Raw genomic sequence first — 27432 nt, forward strand, 5'->3', positions numbered from 1 at the left:
TTGGGAAAAATGGTGTACAAACATACATACACATTTGGATTATTCTGAGGTTCAGATATGATACTACTGGAAGTGGCTTAGAAGCTTTTAGATTTTTAAAAAATATTTATGACTGTACTCTAACTCATAGCTGCCTAGATGTTTGAGGTGTCTTCATTATTGCTGTTGTCATAAAAGTTTCTATAATGAACCATCCTCATTCTAAAAATCTAATGCCATGCCATTTACAGATTTTAGATTCTTGCCTAGAGATGGATTATTAATTTGGAAGCTATACATTGAATTTCCAAATATTCAAACAGGCGTCCCTCCACTTAGGGTAGGTTTGGCTATTTTTATCTGTGTATCTCTGGATCTGTAATGGCATTCTCACTTTCCAAGCCAGGAGTCAAGGGTTATGTGGAGACTGTCATGGAATGGTCTGATTTGTAATTCAAATATCATGTACATTTCAATGTAATACTTTAAAATAAAAGTAATATTAGTGTGCATTTTAGAGTTTTTTCTATTTGGAATGTTTCTTAAATTCATGATTACTCATCAATGAGTTTAGATCTTATTATATTCTTTGTATTATTGTCTCTACAGCTCTTTGTATATTTCTATATGAATACATATCACCCTTTTATAGGGCCTTTTTTTTTAACATGCAGAAGAGCCTTATTTTAAGTAGAGGTTATTTAATAATATATGAGTTGCAGAAGTGAACAGTTGTGAATAATTCAATAAATTATGAGAATTATGAGAACATAAGAGAATATGTTCAACCTGGAACTCCTAGAATGTTTTTGATACAAATAATTACATCGCATGGGGACTGATACTTAGGCAGATATGACTGGCTACGTCTTTCAATATACTGAATGTTCTGGGATATGAGAATGATCCCTTGCTTCCGTTCAATGGCACATGTCTAGTACACATTCATTTACTATTTGTCCAGTAATTTCAAGGCTGTATAGCTCAGATATTTAATAATAGGATTAATATTTTGCCTTTTAGTTCTGCAGTACTAATTTGATTATTTTCCCTAGGCCGACCATGATGACAAGCAATTATGTCTGTGGACCTTAAAGTGACCTTGAGGAAATGAGGTGCTTAAACCAATTTAGGTAACAGATGACAAGTATCTGTGTTGTAGCTGGCCAAAATTCAAGTTCTATAGTGTAAGATCTACTTGAAATTTAAAATTATAAAATTGAATATGAAATTTAGTAAGAATATATCCAGTGGAATATATATGAATATGTGTGTGTATAGCAAATATTATCTTTGGAATATTATGAAATAATAGCAAAGATACCACAAAACTTGCCATGTTTCCTAAATGATGGTATTGGGTTATTATTTAGTAAAGGTTTCAAATCATACCTGCAGCCAATATTGCAGAGAAGATAATAGTTGACAACAGTTGTTATTTTTTTTTTAATTTTTATTTATTATTTATTTTTTTCCCCCAAAGCCCCAGTAGATAGTTGTATGTCATAGTTGCACAGCCTTCTAGTTGCTGTATGTGGGACGCGGCCTGAGCATGGCCGGGGAAGCGGTGCGTCGGTGCGTGCCCAGGATCCGAACCCGGGCTGCCAGCAGCAGAGCGTGCACTTAACCGCTAAGCCACGGGGCCGGCCCAACAGTTGTTATTAAAATAAATTCTGGGAAAGATGCATTTCAGCATTGCTTTCTCAGAAAATATATCATAGATCTTGAGTTTACTTTCTTCCATGAGTCTGGTCAGAGTTTGTATTTCTTTAGTGATGCAGATATGTCTTTTTCTGTTCTAAGAAGAATTGCTTTTGCCATAATCAAAAAACATTGTTTTTGTGTGGCCACTTTCTCAGTTGGAAGAAATTGGAAGACCAAATAGACTGATAAATAGTGCTATACATCTATGATAGTAATTACAGAATTTTCATTTGCTGACAGTTATAGGTAGGTATTTTTTATATTATAGTTTTAAAAAATTCTTGAAAATTAACAGTAAATGTGGAAATCAAAGAGCTGAATTATGGAAAATGATATTTTATCTCATAAAAATATTTCTATTTTTTAAAACTGTGCAACTGAACTCACTGAAAATATAAACGTAAGGCTGAAAAATAAATTTCAGGGCTATTTTGAGTAGATATTGTGTTAATTCTTGCTAGTTTTCAGTTCAGTACGTTTGAATTTGTTTAGGTTGCGATGGGAAAAGTACTTTTCCGCTTCTTTATTTCACTCGACGGCTCAAATGGCACCTTACTTATGGAAAGCTCATCACTCGGCTGCTTTTAATATAATGTTATTTTATTTTGGGGTTGAGCTAAAACATTAAACAGAAATTTGATTATTTTCTTTCTTTTTTTTTTTTTTTAGGGCTATTTTCTTTTTGATTATTTTCATAAATACAAAAAGGCAGTTTTTTTCAGTGGGTGTGTACAAATGGCTTTCCTCCCGTTGAAACTCATTTTTGGAACTTTTAGTGATTTGGTCCAGTTTAAACTGTGTTGCTTTAGGCATTAAAGATGTATATTACTTATTTTAGAGGGATTTTGCCTCGTTAATTCTTTAGGAATATGAAGCCCCTTAGAGTTTGATATGACATAAGTGCATTTTGCTGCGAGTCTAATGCTAGAAAAAGGTCCCTTCCACCTACCTCATTGTCTCTGTGTGCAGATTAAGCTTCCTAAGAATACTGTGTGGCTCATCATGCTGATGGGATCTTGTGCCTCTTTTAATCGTGTCTCCCCTATGCAGGTGCCAGTTGTTCTGGGAGCACATACACACCAGCAGGCGGTGCCAGTCAGGATTCAGCTAGCATTAACCAGGAGGGGCTCCGCATTCCACAGTGGCACACGGCTGCCTTTTGTTTTTCCCATGACGGCAACCCTTGTCTCCCCACCTGCCAACCCAGCTTATGCACCTCACTCTAAGAGCTCAATTTGTGGTGGTATGCCTTGCTAGAGAGTACTAACCTGCCACCACCCCCCATTTTGAGGAAATCCAAACTATTGTGAAAATTATGGCCTTGTAGGGTTCTCTGAGAAGTAAGCTAACTTTTATTTATGATGTAAGTCATGAATTGCAATTAATTTTCTTGTGCATCTGTACAAACTCTAACAAATGAAAAATTTAGAATTGAAATTTAAACAAATGTACTACCTCTCAAATTCTATGAAAACCTATCAATTTCACCTATCCTATGTATATAATAAAGGTAATGATATTTTTGTAATTGCAAAATCAATATATATATGAGTGCTCTCTCTCCCTCTCTCTCGTGTGTGTGTGTGTGTGTGTGTGTGTGTGTGTGTGTGGATGCATGCAGGTGACTTTAATGTGTGATTCATACTAGTTTTCTTTGAGAGCATGAACTTTTAGAGTTGCGAGTAGCTTAAAATAGAGCTGAAATTAGTTTACAATTTCCAAATGCAAATGTCTTTTTTTATGTGAGAAAACTGAGACCCAGAGAAGTCAAGCACATTGACCAAAATCATGTAAACATGAGGCTAGGCTTCATGTCTCCTGACTCCTAGGGCAGTGATCCTTCTGTTGCTTAGAGTTCATCTTAGAGAGCAATCAAAGCCTAACAATGAGAAAGAGTGTGTTGATTTTGAGAGAGGTACAGCTTTAGAAGTGCCCCTTATCTGCTGTATAAAGGAGACTCAGGTCAGCTTGACCGTGAGGACAGGCCGTGTTTCTAACATCAAGTGATGTACCAAGTTTTCTTCTGCAAGGTTATTAGCAAACGCTAATTTCCTTTTATTTAGTAATCAAATGCTTCAGGAGAACTTGTCGTACTGGTGCTACCAAACCAGACTGTCTTTCAGCTGTGATTTGTGAAAAGGGGGTGCTTTGCTGTAGTCACTACTCTGCTGTCCGCCTGGGTTCAAGTATATATTTTATGATACCTTAGGCCTTTTTAAATTAGAACTTTAAAATAAACTAAAAAGATAGCTGAAATCAAAACATTATTAGGAAACTGTATATGGATTTGTTGAATACTAACGCACATCAGTCTTATAGAGTTGCTTGGTTTTACTTAGTCTGTGCATAGCTTCAATTTTTAGTCCCTTCCTACCTTGATTCATGTTGGTTTTCCCAACACGCCCACACCCACACACACACATGCATATGCGCGTGCACACACACACTTAGGCCTCTCATAGTTCTTGTGAGCTGACTTCAGGGGCTACTGGACTCATTCTGTAAGTACTTAAAGTTCAGTTACTGTGGTACTCTAATTAGGAAGGGTTCTTGGTTACTGGTGGGGATGCCCTCTATTCATCCATGTATTCATTAATTCTGCACTCAGCACACATTTATTGAATGCTTCTTAATGGGTGGACACTGCTGTGTCAATATGAAAATGACAGAGACATATTCTGTGGCCTGCTATAGGAGCACAGAATATACATAACCTGCTACAGGAGCACAGACTATACATCACCTACTATGGCAGCACAGAATGTACATAGCCTACTATAGGGCGCAGATGATACATGGCCTACTACAGGAACACAGACTATACATCATCCACTATAGGAGCACAGAATATACATAGCCTACTATAGGGTACAGATAATACATAGCCTACTACAGGAGTACAGAATATACATAGCCTGCTATAGGGCACAGATTATACATAGCCTATGATAGAAGCACAGAATATACATCACCTACGGTAGGAGCACAGAATATCCGTAGCTTCCTGTAGGAGCACAGAATATACATAGCCTACTATAGGGCACAGATAATACATTCCCTATGATAGGAGCACAGAATATACATTGCCTACTGTAGGAGCACAGAATATACATAGCCTACTGTAGGAGCACAGAATATACGTAGCCTACTGTAGGAGCACAGAAGAAGCCCCTGTGAGGAAGGGAAGAGCCCAGCAAGAACCGCAGCCAGCTGTGATGACTGAACTCTTGCAGGCTATGATGACTGAGTTGAGCTTTAAAGGATGAGTAGCAGTGAGCCAGGCAGAGGTGTGACAGAAGCATTTCCGACAGAAGGTAGAGCATGAGCCAAGTCGTGGAGAAGTGAAAACAGGCCTGCACACCCAGGGAAGAAGGACATAATGGGATAGAGGGTGGAGTCTGGAACTAGACTACGTGCTCTGACATGTGCGAGGTGTGTAACTTTGGGCAGGTAACTTAGCTTCTCTGTGCCTCTATTACATCATCTATAAAAACTGAGATAATTATAGGACCTACCTAATAGGGTTTCTGGGAGAATTGTGTGAGTTAATATATGTAAAGTGTTTAGACTAGGACTTGGCAACCGTGCATGAGCACTATGTAAGTTTTCTGTTGCTAGATTACAAGGTGAAAAGTAAGTAGGACATGTGATAAATGAGGTTGAAGACATGGGCAGGAGTAAGATTATTGTACCTCATGTTAATGAACTTGGACTTGATGCTGGATAGCTAAAGAGGAGACTTTGGAAAGCTTGAAAGGTGGTGGGGTGACATGGCCAGATTTATTTTTTCCATCACTGTGGAGACTGCAGAGAATGGTAAAGTCTGGAGACAGATTTTATTTGGGGAGCTGGGGAGCTAGGATATGGGGATGAACTAAGGCATGATGGTAGGTGTGGAGAGGAAGGGACAGATAAAGGTAAGTTAGTCTGATTAGGCCATTGAGTGGATAAGGGAGTGAGGTGGAGTGTGGGGGAAGCAAGAATCAAAAATGACTCCTAGGTGTCCAACTTGGGTGATTTGGTGGCTGTAGTACTAGCAAGTGACAAAGCCAATAGTACAGGAGGAGCAGGTTCAGAGGGAAAGGTCCTGGTCTCCGATTTTCACATATAGGGCTTGAGGTTCCTGTGACGTCTGCAGACGGAAAAGTCCAGCAAGCATTTGAAGTGTGACGCTTAGGGGAAAGGTGAGGACAGATATAATTTTAGGAACCATCAGCATGGAGAGGTTGAAATCATGAGAAGTCATGAAGTCACTCACAGGTGGAGGACAGAGTCTTGGAGTGACACCTATGGGAGCAGGGAAGGCTAAGAAAGAGGTTCTCATATTGTATATGGAGACAATAAAAGGAGATGGAAGAGCTCCTAGGAGAACTAGGTATGATTTCCCCACATCTGAAGGCTAGGCTTAGATTTTAACAAGTGTTCCTCAGAAGCTGCACTTTACATATGGTAGCCCCAAGCATGAGTCAGAGGGTACCTGGTTGTCCAAGACTCTGCTCAGGCTACATGGCAACAGCGAGAATAAGTTAGCAGTTACATGTTTCTCTCTGGTTAGGTGGACCAAGCTTGCTCTCCTGTCTATACTGGTCACATGATCACTGTATCTCTGGGGCCACTCAGTAATGCCAGTTGATTTTCGAAGCATGCTGTTGTGAGTCTATTTAATTCCTGAGGCAAATACGAATTAAAGAGATCATTTGGGCAACTGTCCCCAAAGAAAACCAGTGCAAATCATCTCTCTCTCTCTCTATTGCGTTTTTATTTCTTTTTCTTCAAACAGGTTTCCCCTGAGTGATGGAAAGATGTGAACTTTATAGCCGCATCTTTGCAACAAAAACAAATCTGCTAATAATTGCCTATGAAGAGCAGTTAAAAGTCTTTAAGCATTTCCTGCCCTTATGTGTGAATTTCACCTACACAATGAAAGAATTGTAAAGATACACAAAAATTGAGGCACTAAGTTATGTCTATACTGGGTGTGTTGCATATAAGTGATGCTAAAAATTATTATGAGAATATTTTCTTTCCTATTTTTAAATATTTTGCATACTGGAGGTCCCTGGAAGTCCTTTAAATTGATGTCACTCTTGTTAGCTTCTATCATTTGATGTAGTGTGAATGTCACATAAACAGGCATCTCATAAAAACTTTGGATAATTTCAATTTTATAACATATGATGAAAAGCAAATACAAATATATAACACTATTTTAGGAATGAATTAGAAAAGTGCCTAGTGGAGCACCTAAATGTATTTTCCAGATTTCGGATATAGAGTTTGATGTCACATGAGGATAAAGAGAATGATTAGAAATGACTCATATGATTGTATATTTGTATTATACAGAGAGGATGACATGGCTAAGAGTAAAAAATTGTAGACAATTTTATAATAAATAAATAATGAACTACCACTTTAGGTTTAGGGAAACACTAAAAAGGTATAAATTCAAGTAAGGGTTGTCAGACTCAACAGATTAAGAAAATTGGAAGTCGAGATCAAAGTCTTGGAAGTAATAAGCAATATAAGCAGATCACAGAAGAGACTGTAAAACAAGGAGTGGAGAGACCACTGCTGGGGCGTGTAATCAGCGAGGAGAGGAGAATGAGCAAGGTCAGGGAGAAATGAAGGAAAGAACATTTATGCCCTAATTAGCCAGCAATTTGTTATAAAACAGCCTTGCCACCGGGAGAGCAGAATTTAAAAATTTATTGGCACAAACCATCAAATGAGCCAAATTAGAGCAGGCTGTCTTCCAGGTCTCCAGCACAGGCTGCAGTGGACAATTAGCAATAGCAACACACCTCATGAAGACTGAGAGAGAAGAAAGTGTGCTCTAGTAAAGTAAGGGATAATACAATCAAAGAAGATTAGCATAAGTTCACGAGACTTACACATTGGAATCAGTCTTTTAAAGTCAAGTAATACGTTTATCCTTTGGCACAACTATGTGATATCTTAAACTGAGTATTTTGCTACCAGATGAAACTAAATAGGACAAGAAAAGAGCTGCTCATCTATTTATTGCATCATCGTTTATGCTAAACTTTTCCATTAAAGGGTAATATTTCTCTTTAACCTTGGGACCACATGTGACTCATTGTTCCTTCTTATGCTGAATATCCAGTGTATCTCTAACTCATCACTTTTACATTGACCACAATGCCTATTCATTCCTCCTTCAGTGGCCTCCCCCAAGGAATGCAGGACTCTATTCAACCTGTAGTGCTTCTGCCGAAGTTCTCTCTTCTGCTTAATTCTGGTAACCTCCTCCCTTTCATCTGTTTTCTAGGCATGGAGGCTTTCTAGCTTTACATCATGCCATGAATGTGTTGACACTTGTCTAGAACAATCTAACCCATTTCATCCCAATCCCAGTTGGATATCCAGGTCAACATTGTCACTTCATTCATGTGTTGAGGGTCAGACCACATTTCAGTCTTCACACCATTTGTCTCTTTTGTTCCTGATCCTGGGTGGACACTGCAGACAATTGGCACACAAAATCTCCTCTCCATAACTTTCTGCTCTGAGAGTCTATGTCTTGTATTCTCCAAATTAAAATATAGCTCCCTTTATTCATTTCTCTTGTCTTAGTATACATTCTCTTCTTCTAGACAAAGTTGATCGGCTTTCCTTTGTACTCCACTGAGCTCTATTCCTAGAATGCCAACATTGTCATTTAATCACCTAAAAAAAATCTCAGCATCACTAAAGTTCATGAAACCATGAGTCCTAACTAGGAGGGTGGTGGTGATTCTCCAAGCACGTGATTACTTGGCATTTTACTCTGGGATTAATCAGTATAAATGGCATTGTTCCATGTTTGAATTTTTTCTTCTAATTCCCACTAAACTTAGTGACTCTGAGTTCGAATCTGTAGGGGAGCAAGACAATTCCTCTACCCTCCAAGAATTAAACTGACATGAGATAGAATAACAGGAGAGGGCTGGCCCCATGGCTTAGCGGTTAAGTGCACGTGCTCTGCTACTGGCGGCCTGGGTTTGGATCTCGGGTGGGCACCGACACACCGCTTCTCCGGCCACGCTGAGGCCGCGTCCCACATACAGCAACTAGAAGGATGTGCAACTATGACATGCAACTATCTGCTGGGGCTTTGGGGAGAAAAAAGGAGGAGGATTGGCAATAGATGTTAGCTCAGAGCCGGTCTTCCTCAGCAAAAAGAGGAGGATTAGCATGGATGTTAGCTCAGGGCTGATCTTCCTCCCCCCCCCCCCAAAAAAAAGAATAACAGGAGAAAATCAAACAAAGTCTAATAACATGTACACATGGGAGAAACCCAGGAAAACAGAGTAACTCGCCAGAGTGGCCAAAGCTACCACCTTAAATACCATCTTCAGCTAAAGACAAAGGAGGATGTTGGGGGTTGGGGAGTCAGTTATGGGAGATTACCAGGAAAATCGCAATAAACAAGAGTAAGGTTATTATGCAGATTTAAGTCCTTGCCTTCCGTTAACAAGAGTTTCTAGAGATCAGGTCATCCCCCTCTTCCTGGTGCGGAGAGGGAAACACCTTTACGAATGGAGATTTCCCTTACCAATGTAAATGTCTCTTAACAAAGGACAACTTCTACTTGGTTTTCAGAGCTTCTCCCATGTCTTCGATTTCTTAAAAAATAACCAGCCCAAAATAATCCTTGTGTCAAAGAGACACGTCTTGAGGGGGCAAATTTTGATCCCCTACAAATCCCAATAAAAATACACTTCCTTTAATTTCCTGGCTTTGGTACACCAGGAAAGCAAGAAGTTTGACTGGAAGGCAGAGTATCCATTTGCCATATGAGTCTGGCAGTACAATTTTGGAACCAGCCAATCAAACACTGTTTTTTCCATTGGGTAGCAGCCATTGCTGCTCTGTCAGACTAACTACATTTCATTCGCAGAGATCCAGTGGCCCCATTCTCTGTGTAACTTCCCTGATTTTACTCACTACTGCCATTAAATGCACTGAGTATTTTAAAAACCCTTAAACACTAATTAAATTAATTTATGGCATATGTCATTAACATCCCATTCTGCCTTGGTCTTTTATAAGACAATAAGCCCTTGGGACACTTGAAATGCTTATGTTTAGTTGCTTGGTAAATCCTTAGTACCCATCATAACATCAAATTTGAATGACAGTAATGATGATGGATAAAGGAGACTGTCACACGCCAGAGAAGTTATGAGCCAAGAATGTCTAGTTAGATTACTTCTAGAAAGAAGTAACAGACAGGGTAAAGCCCTAAGAATAAGACTGGGTTCATTTTAAATTGAGATGACAACCATCCCATAGTTCTGAAATAATGACTGCTTCTAGTGTACACTGTACATGCCTAAATTGCCTCACATTTATTTAAAAACAAAGCCTTACGTGAGCTAGGAGCTGACAGAAGCTTAGGCCTGATGTCTTTTTCAGTCAGATTAGGGACAAGGACTGGCAGATATAACAGCATGGTTTCAAAGTCAGTCAGCTGAGGGGGTAGTAGGCTAGAAAATAAAGAGCAATTACAGTTCACCATGATGAAGGCCATGCTACATTTTTTTAAAGTGCTACAGAAATGCACAGTATGGTTCTCTACTCAGATCAAAGGGTCAGGCAGGGCTTCATAAAAATCTCCATGAATTTCACACGGTCTGTCTTACCTGGACTGTAGCTACTTTGGCTGCCAAGATAACTCCTCCCAGACTTAACTCACAATCCACCTTCTCCTTAAGCCAGACTTCCTCTTTCCTTGATCAACTAACATATTTACTCCTCCCTACTCACTACCCTCAACCCTGGCAGGATTCACTGCTTCTTTTTAGTTGCCATAATAGCTTTATAATCTGGTCCAGGCTTAGATGGTGGTACACGCTGCCCCTCCCCCATTCTGAATAAAATCAGCGCTGTACAGCCAGAGAGATCAGACAGAAGGACAAGTACCCTGAGTCAGCATTTACAAGCTAAACCCCCTCTTTTACCAGCACTTTTACCATTGCCCTTTTAGTGTAAGTAGAGGGGGGCTCTGGCTTCATGATAACCTACAGATTACTTGGGCTGAGAAAGAAGGCCAATAAAACACAGCTTTTGTAACAGTCTTTATATACTCGAACCAGATCCCCTTTCCAGGGCATCGCCAGCATAGAGGGATGACTCAGATTCAGTTGTGTGGAGTCATATTACAGGCAAACTCAAGCAACATAGACAGTTGGATTTCTAGGGGAAAAGTGTGCTTTGAATGCCACAGAGTTCAAGTGCCAATGCATTCAGGTCTTCAAATGTCAGTCTTCTTGCCAGGCTGGTTTTTGAAATGTCCAAGTAAAGAGAGCCTGATATATTCTCAAAAGTAGAAGACGTCTGTGACTATTTTCTTAGAGGTATGGGTGAGGAATGAGGTGTGAGGACACGTCAGCTGAGCTGTGTAGGGAGGTTGTGGGAGTTGTTGAGGCAACAACAAGGCCTTATGCAGAACGCCACCAAAATATAGGTGTAAGAAATGACCATGATGACTTCTTTGATGTTCTTCTTTTTTTCCTTAAAATAAACAATTACTTCAAAATTTTTTTTGCTGTCCTGCTTTTCTAGCTCTCAAAGTCTGTGTTTAGACTCTTTATTGGGTGCTATAACTGTAGATATTATAGTGTTCCTACTCAAACAGTTTCTGTTATAGAATTTATGACAATTACATTGTGCTGTTAGTAGACCTGCCTGTCTTCTCAACTGTGTCACAGAAACTGTGTCTATTAATTCTTGGAGTTTTGCACGATACCTGGCATATAAATGTCACTCAGTTAATTTATTTTTAAAATAATGAGTGAATTAACTCATTATTGATTGAACGTATACAATTTAGATCTCTACTAAATAACACTGAAGAATACTAGAACAGATATATCTGGATAATACAGGCAGGACAACCCAGGATATACCTGGATCATCTATGTAATTCACGTGAAACTAGGACTTCAGCCAAATTCTTTAAATAATTCCCTGTGTCCCCTGCAGAAGACTGTCAGCCAGAGGTAGAACAAAGCAAGGAGAATGGCATTCTTTCCTACAGTCAGCTTTTAAAACACCAATTCTCTTGTTTCCATGGCAAGGAAATCTCCTGGGTGCATTGCCAGGAGGTTCTCCCTTAGAAATTGAAAAGAAGAAAGAAAAGAAGGGAAAGAAGCAACCCATTGCTGTGTTTTCTGAAAACAGCTTGGCTCTCCCGCTGATCACCGACTGCCGCCACACCATAGAAGCACCTCCTCCACTGGTGCCCAGGCCGCCTCCACTCAGCATGCTGGAGGCTTGTGATTAATTTCGTTTGACAGCAGCGAAAAGTGTGCCCAGTCTTGGGTGCCAGCTGATTATTTCCAGCATGGTTGCTGCTGAACATTCCATTAATGATTTGTAGTATCTATTCAACTTGAAGAGAGGCGAAAAGTGCTTTTCTGAAAAAAGAAAAGTAAATTGGAACCAGTCTTATGGAAAATCCTAATCTACGGTGAACATTTGCTGGCAGAGGAGTGGAGGAATGTATCAGCAACTTCAGAGTTTTTGTTCACAAAGGATTTGGTCTCTTATTGATAATGTTATCATTCGAGAATGCATTGTGAAGAATAGAAAATTTGATTGATGTGATTTCCTTTTCTTCCCAGGGTGCAAATATGGAAAATTTTAATGTTCAATTTGATGTGTGAGATCAATTTGATGTGTATTTATTAAGTGCCTACTATGTTCAAGGCCCTCAGTAAATTATTGCATCGAGTTGAGTGTACTATTATCAAGGTTTATGAATAAGATCTGATGCAAGCTTTTGGAGAGCCTACCATTCTCAACTGTGGCTGCACTTTGGAATACCCAGGGGGAACTTTAAAAAAATTCTAATGCCTGAGTCTTACTCCTAGAGATTTTGATTTAATTGGTCTGGGTGAGGCTTGCAGGCCCAATATTTTTTCATATGTGTGCTCGTATGCATAATATGCAACTAGATTTGAGAATGAACAACTGATAAAAAGGAAGTAGAAAGAGTAATGGCCAAGTCCCAGTAGATGTAGAGTATACTCTTTTTAATCATTTGTCTGTTTGAAAAGCATGAGAATTTAAAAGGAGGGGAAATTACATATCATTGAGGCTATCAGGAAGAGTTTCATGAGGAAGTCATATTTCAGTGGACTTTGTGTAAAAGTTTGATTGGTAGAGATAGGCATCCAGGAAGAGGGTCAAAGGCAAGGAAGAGAAAGGTGGGGCCAGTTCTGTGAACCCTGAGTAACTCAGTAATGCATGCTTATGAGAAAAGGAGCACATGGTTGGGTGTTATTAGGAAAGCTACCATGGATTTGTAATTTTAGCTAACTAGTAAGAACTCAAATACATTTATGAAATGGTAGGATATTTCAGCAATTTTTTTCTCATGCTCTAAACATTACTCCTAAAACAACAAGGTTGAAAGTGCCTAGTATATGATGAAGTAGGTATAGGTTTAAAAATGCACTTTAGAACCTTGCTATTTAAAATGTGTGGTCCTCAAATCAGCAGCATTAACATCATGTGAAGTTTGTAAGAAAATGTGGGATCTTGGCCCCTCCCTCCCCCCTAACCTAATGAATCAAAATATGAATTTTAAAAAAGATTTTCATATATACACTAAAGTCTAAGACACACTACTTTGGTATCTAAATTACTATTACATAATTAGCTATAATCAACTGAAGGAAGTAGGAAAGTAGACATATGTTCAATAAATTAAATTTCTACTTGACTGTGAATGTGAACAATAAATAATATTGACAGACAATAATCTCTTTTAATTAGATATCTTTTTTTTTGGAAGATTAGCCCTGAGCTAACATCTGTTGCCAATCTTCCTCTTTTTCTTTTTTCTTCCCAAAGCCCCACTACATAGTTGCATATCCTAGTTGTAGGTCCTTCTAGTTCTTCTGTGTGGGACACCGCCTCAGAGTAGCTTGATGAGCGGTGAGTAGGTCCGTGCCCAGGATCCAAACCAGCAAACCCTGGGCCGCCGAAGTGGAACGTGCGAACTTAACCGCTATGCCACTGGCCAGCCCCTCTTTTAATCAGATATATTTTTATATCTATCACACTATATATCCCCATATAATAATTTCCTTAAGTGTGATTAATACATTTAAATTCATGTGACTTTGACAGTATTCCTCTCCAGTTCCAATCCCCATGTCCTAAATAGGATCTTTTCACTGTGGACCTTAGTAATATTTCCTGTGCTTTTCAAATGGATATCCTCAAAATCACCTCTGGAAACCCATTATAATCCAATGTACTGTGCCCCTGCCATCCTACTGCATGTGGGTTTGGGTGGCATATGGCAGATGAGAAAGACAGACATGCGTCTGGAAAACTTTATCCGTGGAAACCTGGATGCTGGAGTAAACCTGAGACATACAGGAGGAGGGTCTAGCTTGGGTGCTTAAGTGTTATTTACCTCTTTAATCTGAGTTAAACAAATAACTATAAATAATGATTCAGAGAAGTTTTGCTAAATGGCAGAATATTTTATGGATGACGATTATTTCCCAGTAGTGCCTCTGATTAAGAAAAGGCAGTACATTAACAAATAATTATTAAAACATTCCTTTTCCCAAATAGTATTGGATTTGGTAATCTATTTAAATACTCTTAGGTTGATACTTAGCAACAAGAGCTAATATGCTTTAGTTACAGAAAACATCTGTCTTTCTCCAAGTTTAGTGTGCAAAAGAATATCTGAGGATGTTGTTCAAAAACGGTATTCTAAACCCCATTGAGATTCTGGTTCAATAACAGGGGAAGGCTCAGGAGTCTGCGCTGAAATAAGCATCCCAGGAGATTCTGTTGGTGCTAAGAACACTACATTTTGAAAAAACATTGCTCTAAGGCACTATGTTGTTAGGAATTGATAACTTTCTTCCAGTATCAGTATTATCTAAAACCCAATTGTCAGGCTATTATTTAAGTTTAGTAAACTATAGCTTGATCCACTTAATCAGGCAAGCTTTCTGAAGGAGATGGTAGTAGAAAATGATTTTGTTTTCACTGTAGGATTTCATATTCTAAGCATTGAAATATGCAATCCATTATATTTGATTATTGATCATGTTTCATTTTTGTAGGAAATAATTCACTACATTTTTTTACAAGAAACCTGTACTTAGTATCTGACTTTACTGGTGCTGGAAGTTTGTTTCTTAGCTACTTACCATTATAGAAGGAAAGGAGGAAGAAAGGAAGGGAGGGAAAGAGGGAGAAAAAAGAAAATAAATGATGTTCCTTACCATTGTGAGGTGATTCGTGGGCTGAGAAATATTAGATAATAATTGTCCTGTTGTAAATCTGCTACATGGGTCAATGTCAGGAACTTTTCATCTTGGAAAGTGAGGAGTTGGTATCATTTCTCCTGCTCAGTGTATCAGTGAGTTTTTGTAACTGTAACTGTGACTAGTCAATGACTTTGTTGCATTCCCGAGTAAAACGGAGCCAAGAGAATTTGCAATCTATAAGGAGATACAGTGGTTTAAATATTCAGGTTGACAAATTTGAAATATCTTTTTGACAAATAAATACGCTTGATTTATGTTACTTGATTAAGACACCATGAAATCTTCTATCTAAGGATTTATGGTGACCAACAGTTGATTAAATTACCTTCGTGCACTGTATTGCTTTATCTCTTGTTCCTAACTTTATTTTGCATTAAACAACAACAACAAGTGTTTGTAACATTTTAGACTTTGTCATATTCCCTCTCTAAGAATTTGTCCAAGGAAATAATTATGAACTTGAACAATGATTTATGTAAAAAGATGATCATTGCAGCATTATTTATCAATAGCAAAATAAACCTGACTGTTGCACTGTAGAAACATGAGGAAACATATTTTGGTATATCCACAGGAGAGAAAAATGCAGCCATTTAAATTAATATTTTTCAAAAATATTTAACATAGGAAGATTCTCATCATATAATGTTAAAAGAAAACTGCAGGATATAAGAAAGTTAATTTTGAAAATGATAAAAACAAACATAAAATTTTGGATGGAAACATCAAAATGTAACAATGGTCATACCTGGAGTATTGAATTGTAAGTGATTGTAATGATTTTTTCTTGATAACTTCTGTGTAGTCCAAAATCTTTTCAATGAGCTTATGTTACTTTTATAATTAAGAAAAAATTTTGAAAGAATATAATTTTTTAAATTGGATTGTTTTAAGGGTGGTTCTGCTTAAGAACGGGTAGATGGGCAAAATGAACCTTTACTGGCCCTTCAGTTCTAAGGACTATCTGCCCAGTCCTATTAACCAGGAACAACTGAAAGAAGTTAGATCCAATTAGTAAAGGCAGAAAGAAACATGCCTTTGTGAGTTCTATCTGTATCCCTGTGCGTATCTGCTGCCTTAAACTAATGGAGCTGTTTATTGAGTTCAAACTGTCCCCAGGGAAGGCTGGTTTCTACTTTGCTTCTGTGGAAGTGTTGTTCACTTTCCACAACTGGCCACTGCATCAAAATCAGCAGCTGGCCATCTATGCCATTACACAGAACAATAGTCCCAGTGCAAGCTTCTCAAGAGTGAGCCTGCTCCGGTATTGTGAATATGTCTGCATAAAAAGCAGACACTACTGAGGATGGTTCTATCTGCTTCCACTTATATGATAAAAACAAAATATGAAGTGCGTTGAGGGCCACATCTTATTGAGTGACCTTGGGAAACTCAATTGCACTTCAGTTTATCTTTAAAATAGGAATCATAATGGCTTTCTCTGATTAGCTCCTTTAAAGTATGCGAGAAAGAGATTTGAAAACTACAGTTTTAAAATATTAGTTGTTACATGATCAGGTTCACATTTTTCATGTGATTTCTTTTCCTTTTTAAGTACATAGTGGTGCTAAAGAGACAGTAAAATAGCAGCGGTCCTCCTATCTTGCCCAGGACTTCACACCACTTGGTAATGTGATCTCAAAATGGAGTGTAACTGGATGGCCTGATGCTATTTATTATCACCACTTAAAGTGAACCCATATGCCAGCGGCATATTGAGCTGACAAGCTGTGATGTCATTGGCGGGAGCAGCACTTCCAGAAGGCAGAGTTGCTGAGAATTGTTTATGACATTATTCTATCGGCATAATTGGATGCTACTGGTCAATAGTGGCAGTGGAATCTGGAAATAAGGTCCCGGGAAGCAATGAGTTACTAACGATTTAGAGGTTACAGCCTGTTGGAGGCAGAGGCTGGACATAGACTGATTATGATTTTTTTTCTAAAATTAGGCTTAAATCTCATAGAGTTATCAGCACATTTCTTTTGCCTTCAAAAAGTTTATTAATTTTGTGGAAGATAGACTTTTTTCTTTTCCTTGTCAGAGTAGAAAAACACCCAAGTGTGAGCCTGTCCTGCTGGATTTTCTTACTAAATTTACAGAGCAGTATTCCTATCTTTTTGAAATAGGAGAAATATTATTGTGTTTTACAATGGGCAGTGCACTGTTCCTGATTCTCTTTCTACCTTACTTGATTAAACCTTCCCTGACCCCTACGTGAGGTCATTCTATGATTTTTTTTTCTGGAACCTGGTAAGCAAAGAGAGGTGAGTGGGTGCCATATTTTCTGAGAGCCTTAAAAGCCAAGCTACATTGTCCTGTTGGCAGTGGAGTTTTGATCAAGAGAGGGAATTATAGTAATGTTTGTGATATAGGACAGTCCCTTTGGCACTATGTGGACGACAAGCAGGGAGACATGTGAGGAAGCTGTTATAGTCCAGATGGTAGATTGGGATTTCTTCAAAGAGGGCATTGGTAGTCAGGGATGAGAAGAAGGACTCAAGAAATACTTAGGAGGTGAAATCAACAGGCATAGATTGGGTGTAAACGTGACTGCCGGCTTTCCAGATTGGGTGCCTGCGGTGACACATCAAGAAGTAGCTACCAATGCTGTTTCTGTACTTACCATCTAGTAGAGAAAAGAAAGGTAAAAACATGTAAGTGCAATTATTTAACAATTCCCATGTACCAGGCGTTATGTTGAACGTTCTACATGCCTTGTCTCATTGATTTCTTTCACCGGCCTTACGAGATGCTATTATTATTGCCATGTTAAAGATGAAGACACTGAACCTTAGAAAGATTAGCTAATATACTCAAGGTCAATTGACTGGTAAGTAGTGGACCAAAATTTGGAACCTCCCAGGTAGGCTGATTGCAAAGTCTCTCCTGCACAGCACTTAGAATGTTTACCCATAAATATTCAGAACAAAGCTCAAAAAGGAGCATTTAACCACTTCGGAGAACCAACTGCCAGAGAGTATTTTAGGGTTAGCCATTCACATAAAAATAATGCAAAATAATAGAGCCGCTTTCCTCTTAAACTCATACTTTAAATTACAAAAAAGATTTCTAATTCCCAAAAAAGAGAAACTTAGAGGATAGTTTCAAAGATGAAAAGTTGCAGAATATTGCATATAACACATTTACTTTTTAAAAAAGAGAAATTGAAACCTGGAGAAGCTCTCTTGCCCCCAAATTTCTCATAGTAATACAGGTGGAACCTGATCAAGAACTCAAGGGTCCTACCCTCTACCTTTTGGTCCAGTGCCCCTCATATTTCCTGGTCTGTGTACTCAAGCAGAGGGAGGAGATTAAAGTTTATTATCTTTTCTGTAGAGCTGACTGGCTCTCATTGGAATCTACTGAATTGGCTCTTCTACTATAGATGCACTCTGTGAGCCTCTGTTGTCTCCTGGATACAGTTAATCATGGCTTGATTTTGTCCCTGCTCCCTCTTCAGCCTAAACCACACGAACTGTGAACAGTTTCTAATGTTGTTTTGTGTTCCTTTGCTTTTTGCTCCTGTTCTACTCTCTGTGAGGCTGTCCCTGCAACCACTCACTCAGATAGAATTGCTTCCTCACTGTCCTTTGAACTTTTAGTTTCAACATCTTTAAATTGCACTTACTTGTTTTTTGTTTGGTTTTCTCTTCTAGAGTGCAAGTTGCTTGAGGATAGGGACCACACTATATTTGTCTGAGTTTCCTTACTGCTCAGAATACTACTTGGCACATTTCAATAAATGTTTTTTAAGTGAGTGACCTTTAAAATAATTATAACTGTATTTCTTTTTTAAACATGTTTAGTTTATATTGGCTTTCCTTCTCATTTATCTGAACCATTGTGTCATTGAAAACGATCTGGTCAAATGAAATAAACATTTCATTCGCATGTGTGTCCTTGTCTTGACTTTTCCCTCAGCATACCGCAAATAACCAAATTCAATAAAACAAAAAATATTCAAACCTAATCAAAGATGAAAATATAAAGCAGTTTTAACTATTAATTTAAGAGAAGAGATCCAGTTGCCACCCTGACGTTCTTTTTTTTTTTATTGAGGTCATAATAGTTTATAACATTGTGAGATGTCAGTTGTACATTATTATTTGTCAGTCACCATATAAATGTGCCCCTTCACCCCTTGTGCCCACCCCTCAACCCCCTTCCCCTCTGGTAACCACTAAATTGTTCTCTTTGTCCGTGTGTTAGTTTATCTTCCACATATGAGTGAAATCATGTGGTGTTTGTCTTTCTCTATCTGGCTTATTTCACTTAACATAATACCCTCCAGGTCCATCCACGTTGTTGCGAATGGGAGGATTTTGTGTTTTTATATGGCTGAGTAGTATTCCATTATGTATATATGATATATGTATATGTGTGTGTATATATATATACACATATATACACATATATATCTCACATATTCTTTATCCAATCATCCATTGAGAGACACTTAGGTTTCTTTCACTTCTTGGCTATTGTGAATAATGGTGCAATGGACATAGCCACCCTAACATTCTTAATGTCTTGCTTCTGGCAGATGCAGTTCTAGCTAACCTGGCTGTGGTCCTTTGTAACTTGAGAGAATGGTGAACATGCCACATGGTTTAGCTGGGCTTTGAGATAATCTCTAGAGCAAAACAGTCAATGTTGCTCTCCTGAGGAAGAGATTTATGAAAGTGGAATTGGTTTTGTTTCTTAAAACAATCTATCATTTCACAGTTAACCTCTAGTGGTGATATTTTCCATTGTTATTCTTTATCACTAGAAGACTTTAAAAATCAGGGATAGTAAAATAAAGTATGAAAGCTCTCTGAAGCCTTTTAAATTGTTTGATGGGAAAACAGTTTTGTTTGTCAAGCGCACAGTCTGGTATGCCTCCTTCCCATATACTTTTAAGAATGTATACTCAATATAATGGATATAGACTCTACTATCTTATAAGACTTGGATTCCAATCAAAGTGAAAGGTCACTTTCTAAATTGAGCCATGACCAATTTGTATATGATTATGAATTGTGAGTGACTAAGCTACTCACAATTTCATGACTTATATACTCTTACATGTTTAAGCCTGGAATTATCATAAGTACTGTATGCAAAGCCATTAGAATCCCTTCAAATGGAAGGCAAGAAATCCTGCTACTTGGAAAAAAATCCGTTATATTTGTAGCTGTCTTGGCCTGCCTACTTGTTTTCCTTAATCTGTGCCCTGTCACCTGTTGATTAGGGGGCGAGTGACTCATTGCTTTTGCTTTTCTCTTTTTACACCTTTGTCCGTGTAGGATTGTATTTGGAATCAATCTCTACAACAGGAAGGCAAAGGGAGATGTGAAAGAAGGTGATACCAAGGATGTTCTGGAGAGGAAATAGCAGAGATGGGGAGGGGGAGGATGGGCAGAGGAAAAAGACACAGGAAAGCTCATTAGGTACAGTGTGATAACCTTGACATTGATCCATTATCAATGTATTGACAGTATAAACAAAATTATATGGTGACATTTTAATCTACAAAATACATAAACAAATTATTTTCAAGCCCTTCAAAGGCATTTTTTTTTTTTTTTTTTTTTTTTTTGTGAGGAGATCAGCCCTGAGCTAACATCCGCCAATCCTCCTCTTTTTTTTGCTGAGGAAGACAGCCCTGGGCTAACATCGGTGCCCATCTTCCTCCACTTTATATGGGACACCGCCACAGCATGGCTTACCAAGCAGTGCGTCGGTGCGCGCCCGGGATCCGAACCAGCGAACCCCGGGCCGCCGCAGCGGAGTGCGCGCACTTAACCGCTTGCGCCACCGGGCCGGCCCCAAAAGGCATTTCTTAAAAAATATATATTATTCTTAACAGACTTCAGAAATCTATTATTTTGTATATTTTTTAAAAGTTGACCTTTTTAAAAAAAACTATAATATAGAGTTTTCACTAGCTCAGAGGGTCTTTTCTTTTAATTAGTTCTGTTAATAAGGTTTTTACTCTGTATGTCTAACACCACTTACCACTTTACATTTTTAAACTCAGCATTAACTGATATCAGTGGGAAGCTCCCTTGCACATTGATTGCTTTTAATTTTGAAGGGCGTATACCTGTATACCTCTAAATAGTCATTAGTTCCTTCAAAGAACATGATTCCATTCCAGGATAACAGTCTTTGATGCCCAGCTAGAATGACTGGGCATTTTCTCCCAATTAATAAAGCTGGCTTCCATTTAACTGAATTAATTACCAATTCAACTATCTTGATCCTAGCAGCATGATATTAGGGACCATTTAGTAATAAAGTAATAAGAAGCTGAATATTTAATAGAAAGAAAGATCCATTTTTTAGTGTGAAAAATTTATTATCTTGGGGAAATGGTGTCAAGACAACATTCACGGTAACATTCTTAGCAGAATCTTGCCCTGCTCTTCTGCTATGAAATCAAGGTGTTCTGATGATATGACCCTAGGCAGAAATCACCTTCCCTTGAAGAAATTATTTAAATCACTTGTGGAGAATATGTAATTGTTGTTGGTTTAGGTTTCAAATAGTTTTACATGATAGGTGATAAGTGCTTTTAATGATGATGAAAAATTATTTATTATGAATAAGCAAAACTGGCCACTCATCTGTCAAGTCTCAGCTTAGATGTTATTTCTTTAAGGAAATTTTTTCCACCTATAATTAAATAAACTCAAGCATTACATTCTACACTTTTCCCCATAAAATAACTTGATCCCAGAAATTAGTACAGTGGCTGCATGGTCTAATGCTCAATAAGTATTTGTTGAATAAATAATACATGAAAACCTATAAAACAAAAAAATTGCATGTTTTATACTTACTTTGACTTGGATTTGCATAATCTATATATTGCATCTAAATATGAAGCAAATGTGTACAATAATTCAGTTTCATTTGGTACAAGAATTCTTTACTTCCTATTTCTATAGGATTACATTTATTTTTAGATTTTGCAACAGCTATAAATTTTATTAATTTATTTAATAATTAATTTTATGCTACTGTTAATTATGAAATGCCATAATAATTAAAACTTAATTAATCATGTTTAATTTTAATGCACAATTTCTCCCTCCATTTTATCCATTGGATAAAACCAATCCAGCCTCAATTATTGAAACATACATGAAAGTATTCCTGTGTTGTGGACAGTTGCTTCAGTTGAGAATATTATACAAGTGAGGAGAGAAAACAGGGTTCAAATATTCTGACTTAAAATACTTTGCATCTCATGAATATTATAAGGCAGAATGCCTTAGTAATTTATTCTTAGTTCCCTCTAAATTTTATATATTTAGTGTTCATTGTTATGTTTCTTGAAATAAAATATTATGTAAATTCTGCTATAAATGTTGAGCCATCTTTGTGAAACTGGTCCTGCTTAAAACTACAAAATCTGTCTGAGATTCACTTACGAATGTGCGAACGTGTTCGGGCAGCCTGGGCACAAGCAGTCTGAGTTGCTCTCTAATACATGCCCTCAGCCCCATCTGGAGAGGACAGTGTGTATCTCTTCTGCTTAGGTTCCATAGTCTGTCGTATGATCTAACCTAATGCAAACGGAGGGGGAAAATGAGGTCTTCAGCGGGGTGGCGATTCCCAAAAACAATACTTATCAGTGAAAAGGCAGCATGGATTTTTGGTGAATAGCTAGCTTCCTCTGCTATGGTAAGAGCATGACTATGATTGCTGTATTCAAGAACAACTGAAAATTGTCCTTAGAGTAATGGTATTGAACCTAAGGCTATTTTTAAATATAGAAACCACACTATTAAATCCATAATGGAGTAAGTTTAAAACTATTATTTTAGAACGAGAGATGTTATTTTTAAGTAAAGGAGTAAAAATCCCCCTTTCTATAGTTGAATTAAATAAAATTGCTAAGCAAGATGATAGTTTTATTTAGAAGGTATATACAACACATCATTTTGTATTAAAATGATTATGACGTAAACATTCTGTGATACTAAAATAAATTTCTGTGATTAAGAATAGCTATGTCCTCATAGTACTTTACAAAGTATTTGTAAGTCCTTATGCCACTTGAGCCCATCAATGACCCTTTGAAAAAGATAGAGTAAGTATTATTAGCCCCCATTTTGGACAAGGAATATGAGACTCACAGAGTTTAAGTGACTAGCTTAAAATCCTTTGGATTGTAAGGGTTAGACAAGTGAGAACTACCATCCTGTAATGCTGTTTTCATTATCCACAATGACTGTATCTATCTGGACACTGGAAAGGACCATTATTTTAGATTTTTCAGTTCATACAATCTATAAAAATGACCACTGGTGCAGGTGATGTGTGAGTGAAGTAACCAAGGAGACTGAAATGACGGATGAGCATTGCTGGTTTATTCATTTTGCCGGTGCAGGCACATTTTGTGTATTGGCTTTTAAATATTTATAGAGTAGAATTCCAAGAGTGGACAGATATTAAGCTTTTTTCTTTTAATCCTCAAGGCAGAAGCCATCAAAACTGTAGCTCCAATGTATTTCTAAATGAACCCAGAGCTATTTCTACAATTTTTAAAGAATGCTTTTACTTAGTATAGTTGACTTTTCATCTTTTTATTCATTGCCTCTTTATTGAGTTTTTATTGTCCAGAATTGTTTGATATAGAGATAAAAGACTAAATTCCTCCAAGAAGATCACAGTCTCATGAGGGATAGACAGAGTAAGCAGAGACCTCTATAGTCTGATAAAGGCAAGGAGAGAAGGACATTCAGGGAGCATTATCAGCCCCATGAGTAGAGTCTAGCTCAGCTTTGGGTGAGATACAATGAGGTGCTATAGAAGGAATTCCAGAGGAGGTGATGTTTGAATCAATTCTGGAAGGATGAGTAGGGGTTCAAGTGGACATGTAGTGCTTTTTAAAGTGTAAAATACAAAGTGTAGTTGCATTATAATTATTTGACTTAAAATTCGGAAATAATATTAAAATATAATGTACACATCTTGGCTTCAGAAAATAAATTTAAAGGATTGCTCAGTAGAGAGTCATAAGCATTGGGAAAGAAAACCAATAAAAAAATAAGATGCTATAGTAGACATGCAATATGGTTAGATTCATAATTAACTTGAACTTGTTCTGTGCTTCCTCACTTATTGTGACCTATGTGTATTTCTAGATTTGTAGGGTATACTCTTGGTTTTACTCTTTCTCTGTTCTGCCTCTGACTCTACCCCATTAAATCCGTCCCTGCACCTGCTGTGATACACTTATCACGTGCATTTGTTTCCCCGTCGATTACTTATGTCCAGCCTTATTGTGTCAGCCCTTGTCTTTCATAGATTTCTGTGGCACTTACATTTCTGCAGGCTTTTTTTAATTCCCAGTGGCAATATTTATTGCTGACCTAGAAGTCACTTATGGCTGCAAATTGTGACTTTGCATATTAAAATTCTTTGGCAGATCAAAGAATGTTCAATCATGGAGAAGACAGACCTCAAAGACAAGTTTGTGAAAGTGTTTGGCCATGGAGGGCCCTGGTAGGGGAGTGGCTGGCTCTGAGGAACTCAGTTGGGAACCCCCAACACAGACTGAGATGGCAGCCTAAGAGGTTTAGGGGAAGGAAGAACTTTCCATCAGAGTTGTTAAGCACTAGAATCAGTCATTAGGGTTTTATAAAACCTTTATCTAATTTTCTTTTAAAAGAAATAGATTCTCATCTTCTGGAACAGTTTATTGGAAGTTCTGCATGAATGTAGAAGAGAAAGGGAGAGATGGAAAGAACAGAGGACCTAGCAAGATTGCTGTTAGCTTTGATACTGTATATTGTAAGTCAATTTACTTAGTTTTTTTCCTTTTATATGACTCAAAAGCGGGTCCAATGTTATATATTTATTGATCATTGATCAGAAGATATGATAGAACTAATGTACTGTATTATATTTGATATAAACATAAAAACTGCCTCAGACACATTTAAGAACCACCATACTCTATTAATAAAGACCCTGAGCATACTTTGCCTGCCTTTGAAATGTGTCTCAGAAGTTGGTAAAAGACAGCTACATCTGCAAGATTCCCCCCCCCCTTTTTTTTTTTGTGAGGAAGATCAGCCCTGAGCTAACATCTGTGCTAATCCTCTTCTTTTTGCTGAGGAAGACCGGCTCTGAGCTAACATCTATTGCCAATCCTCCTCCTTTTTTTTTCCCCCCAAAGGCCCAGTAGATAGTTGTATGTCATAGTTGCACATCCTTCTAGTTGCTGTATGTGGGACGTGGCCTCAGCATGGCCGGAGAAGCAGTGCGTCGGTGCGCGCCTGGGATCCGAACCCGGGCCACCAGCAGCGGAGCATGCACACTTAACCTCTAAGCCACGGGGCCGGCCCCGCCTTTTTGTTTTTAAAAACTACTCTGTTTTTATTGAAAAATCAACACACTAAAGTTAAAGAAAATTTGAAAACAGTTTTGATTGCTGTATTATATAACAAAGTCATCTTTATGTTCCATTCTTTGTTTCTATTCATAGACATTTTTCTGTAGTTGCAATTCAGTTTAACTCAAACATTCATCATTCATTTATTCAATAAATGTTGACTAGGTGCCTACTCCGTGGCAGGCCTTGTTCTAGGTGTGGGGGACACTGCTGTGAATGACACAAAGACCCTGCCTCTATGACGATTATATTCCAGGGGAGGTGGGGGGTTAGACAAAGAACACATAAACCAACAGACTGATGCCACTGTCAGGTGGCAATACATGCTAGGAAGAAAACTAAAGCCCAGTAAGGGGATGGAGAGTGATGGGTGCCTGTTTAGACTCAGGCAGTGAAGGAAAAGAAGGCTTCTCTGAGGAGGTGATACTTGATCAGAGACCTGAGTGAAGCAAGGGAGTCCCCTCTGTGAGTATCAGGGTAAGTCCATTCTTGGCAGAGGAAACAGCCAGTCTACGGTGCCTGAGAAGGCAACTTGCTTGGCATCCTTGATGAGGAGCAGAGGGACTGGTAAGTGAGGCATAGGGAAGAAGAAGGAGAATAGTCAGAGATAAGGTCAGAGGTCACCAGGGACCACATTGTAAGTGCTGCTGTGTCTGGCAGGTATATATTGAGTAATAGGAATACAGAAGTGACTAAGGCAGTCCTTAACTGCAAGAAGCTTATATTCAAATAGCACACAGATGTGTAAGCAAATAAATTACCATAAAATGTGTTAGGTGCCATTGTAAAGAAAGGAACAAAGCAGGGCCGGCCTGGTGGCGCAAGCAGTTAAGTGCGCGCGCTCCGCTGCGGCAGCCCGGGGTTCACCGGTTCGGATCCCGGGCGCACACCGATGCACTGCTTGGCAAGCCATGCTGTGGCGGCATCCCATGTAAAGTAGAGGAAGATGAGCATGGATGTTAGCCCAGGGCCAGTCTTCCTCAGCAAAAAAAAAGAGGATTGGCAGATGTTTGCGCAGGGCTGATCTCCTCACAAAAAAAAAAAGCAACAAAGTGCAGTGGAGAGCATACCTAACCGCACCGGGGAGACGATGGTGCTGAAATGGAATTTGAAGGATGAATAGGAGTTTTCCGGGAAAAGAAAGGAGGAAAGGGCATTCTAGACACATGGAGTAGCATGTGCCAAAGTCAAGGGGCAGTAGCACGTGCCAAAGTCAAGGGGCTGTGAAACGTCCTGGCATGTTTTAGGCTTGGCAAAATGTTTAATGAGATTAAGAAAAGAAAAGATATATGTTGAAAACTCATGAGAGATGAGGCTGGAATATAGATTAGAACCAAATTTTAAAGGTCCCAAGTTAAAAAAATCTCTCAAACATTACGATAAAGTATTCCAGGCTGTTTTTCCTTTTTAATTTGAGTTATTTTATTTTACAGAAGTTTTAAAATTTTTATCCATTATATTAAACTCATTGTTTTTCTCTGATATTTCACCACTCCTTAAAAGGAGGGAAAATTGTTAACAAGCAATTAATAATATCAAAGGGAGATGAGTTATCCATTTCCTCAATGCAGGGAAACGGAGAATTTCCAAGGCTACTTTAATTTTTAGTTTGGGGGAAAAAAATCAAGATCTCAAAGTTATATTATTTAATAATTATTTACTTTTTTAAAAATGATAGATTTCCCTCTTTCCTCATAGACGTTGATTTTCCACAAGTTCTAGAGATATAAATAACATACTTTTAATGACCATTTCTTGCTCAAGTAATATTACTTTTCAGATTTCACATTTTGAATGACTGTTATTATTCACCTATTGACTTGCATCTTGGTTGGATATTTTTAGAAATGAATTATAAATAAATTATAGATTCTGAACATAAATTTTCACAATGTATTATTTTCACCTCTGAACCTTAAAAGATTTCATTTCAAACTGATTTCATTGGTAATATTTGTTTTGTTTATTTTTATATTTCATAATCATAAACTTAACTCTGCAATCCAGCTAGACTTGGAAAGAGATAGGAAAATGTGGACCCCA

At 38.0% G+C, this 27432-nt stretch overlaps 1 protein-coding gene across 6 annotated transcripts in view; it reads left to right on the forward strand.

The window, feature by feature from the left end:
• ANK2 (ankyrin 2) overlaps positions 1–27432 on the forward strand; it is a 617273-nt gene that overhangs the window by 311961 nt on the left and 277880 nt on the right. The gene's annotated exons all lie outside the window — the stretch shown is intronic.

This window comes from Diceros bicornis, chromosome 11 (genome assembly GCF_020826845.1).
Source record: "Diceros bicornis minor isolate mBicDic1 chromosome 11, mDicBic1.mat.cur, whole genome shotgun sequence".
Classification (NCBI taxonomy): Eukaryota; Metazoa; Chordata; class Mammalia; order Perissodactyla; family Rhinocerotidae; genus Diceros; species Diceros bicornis.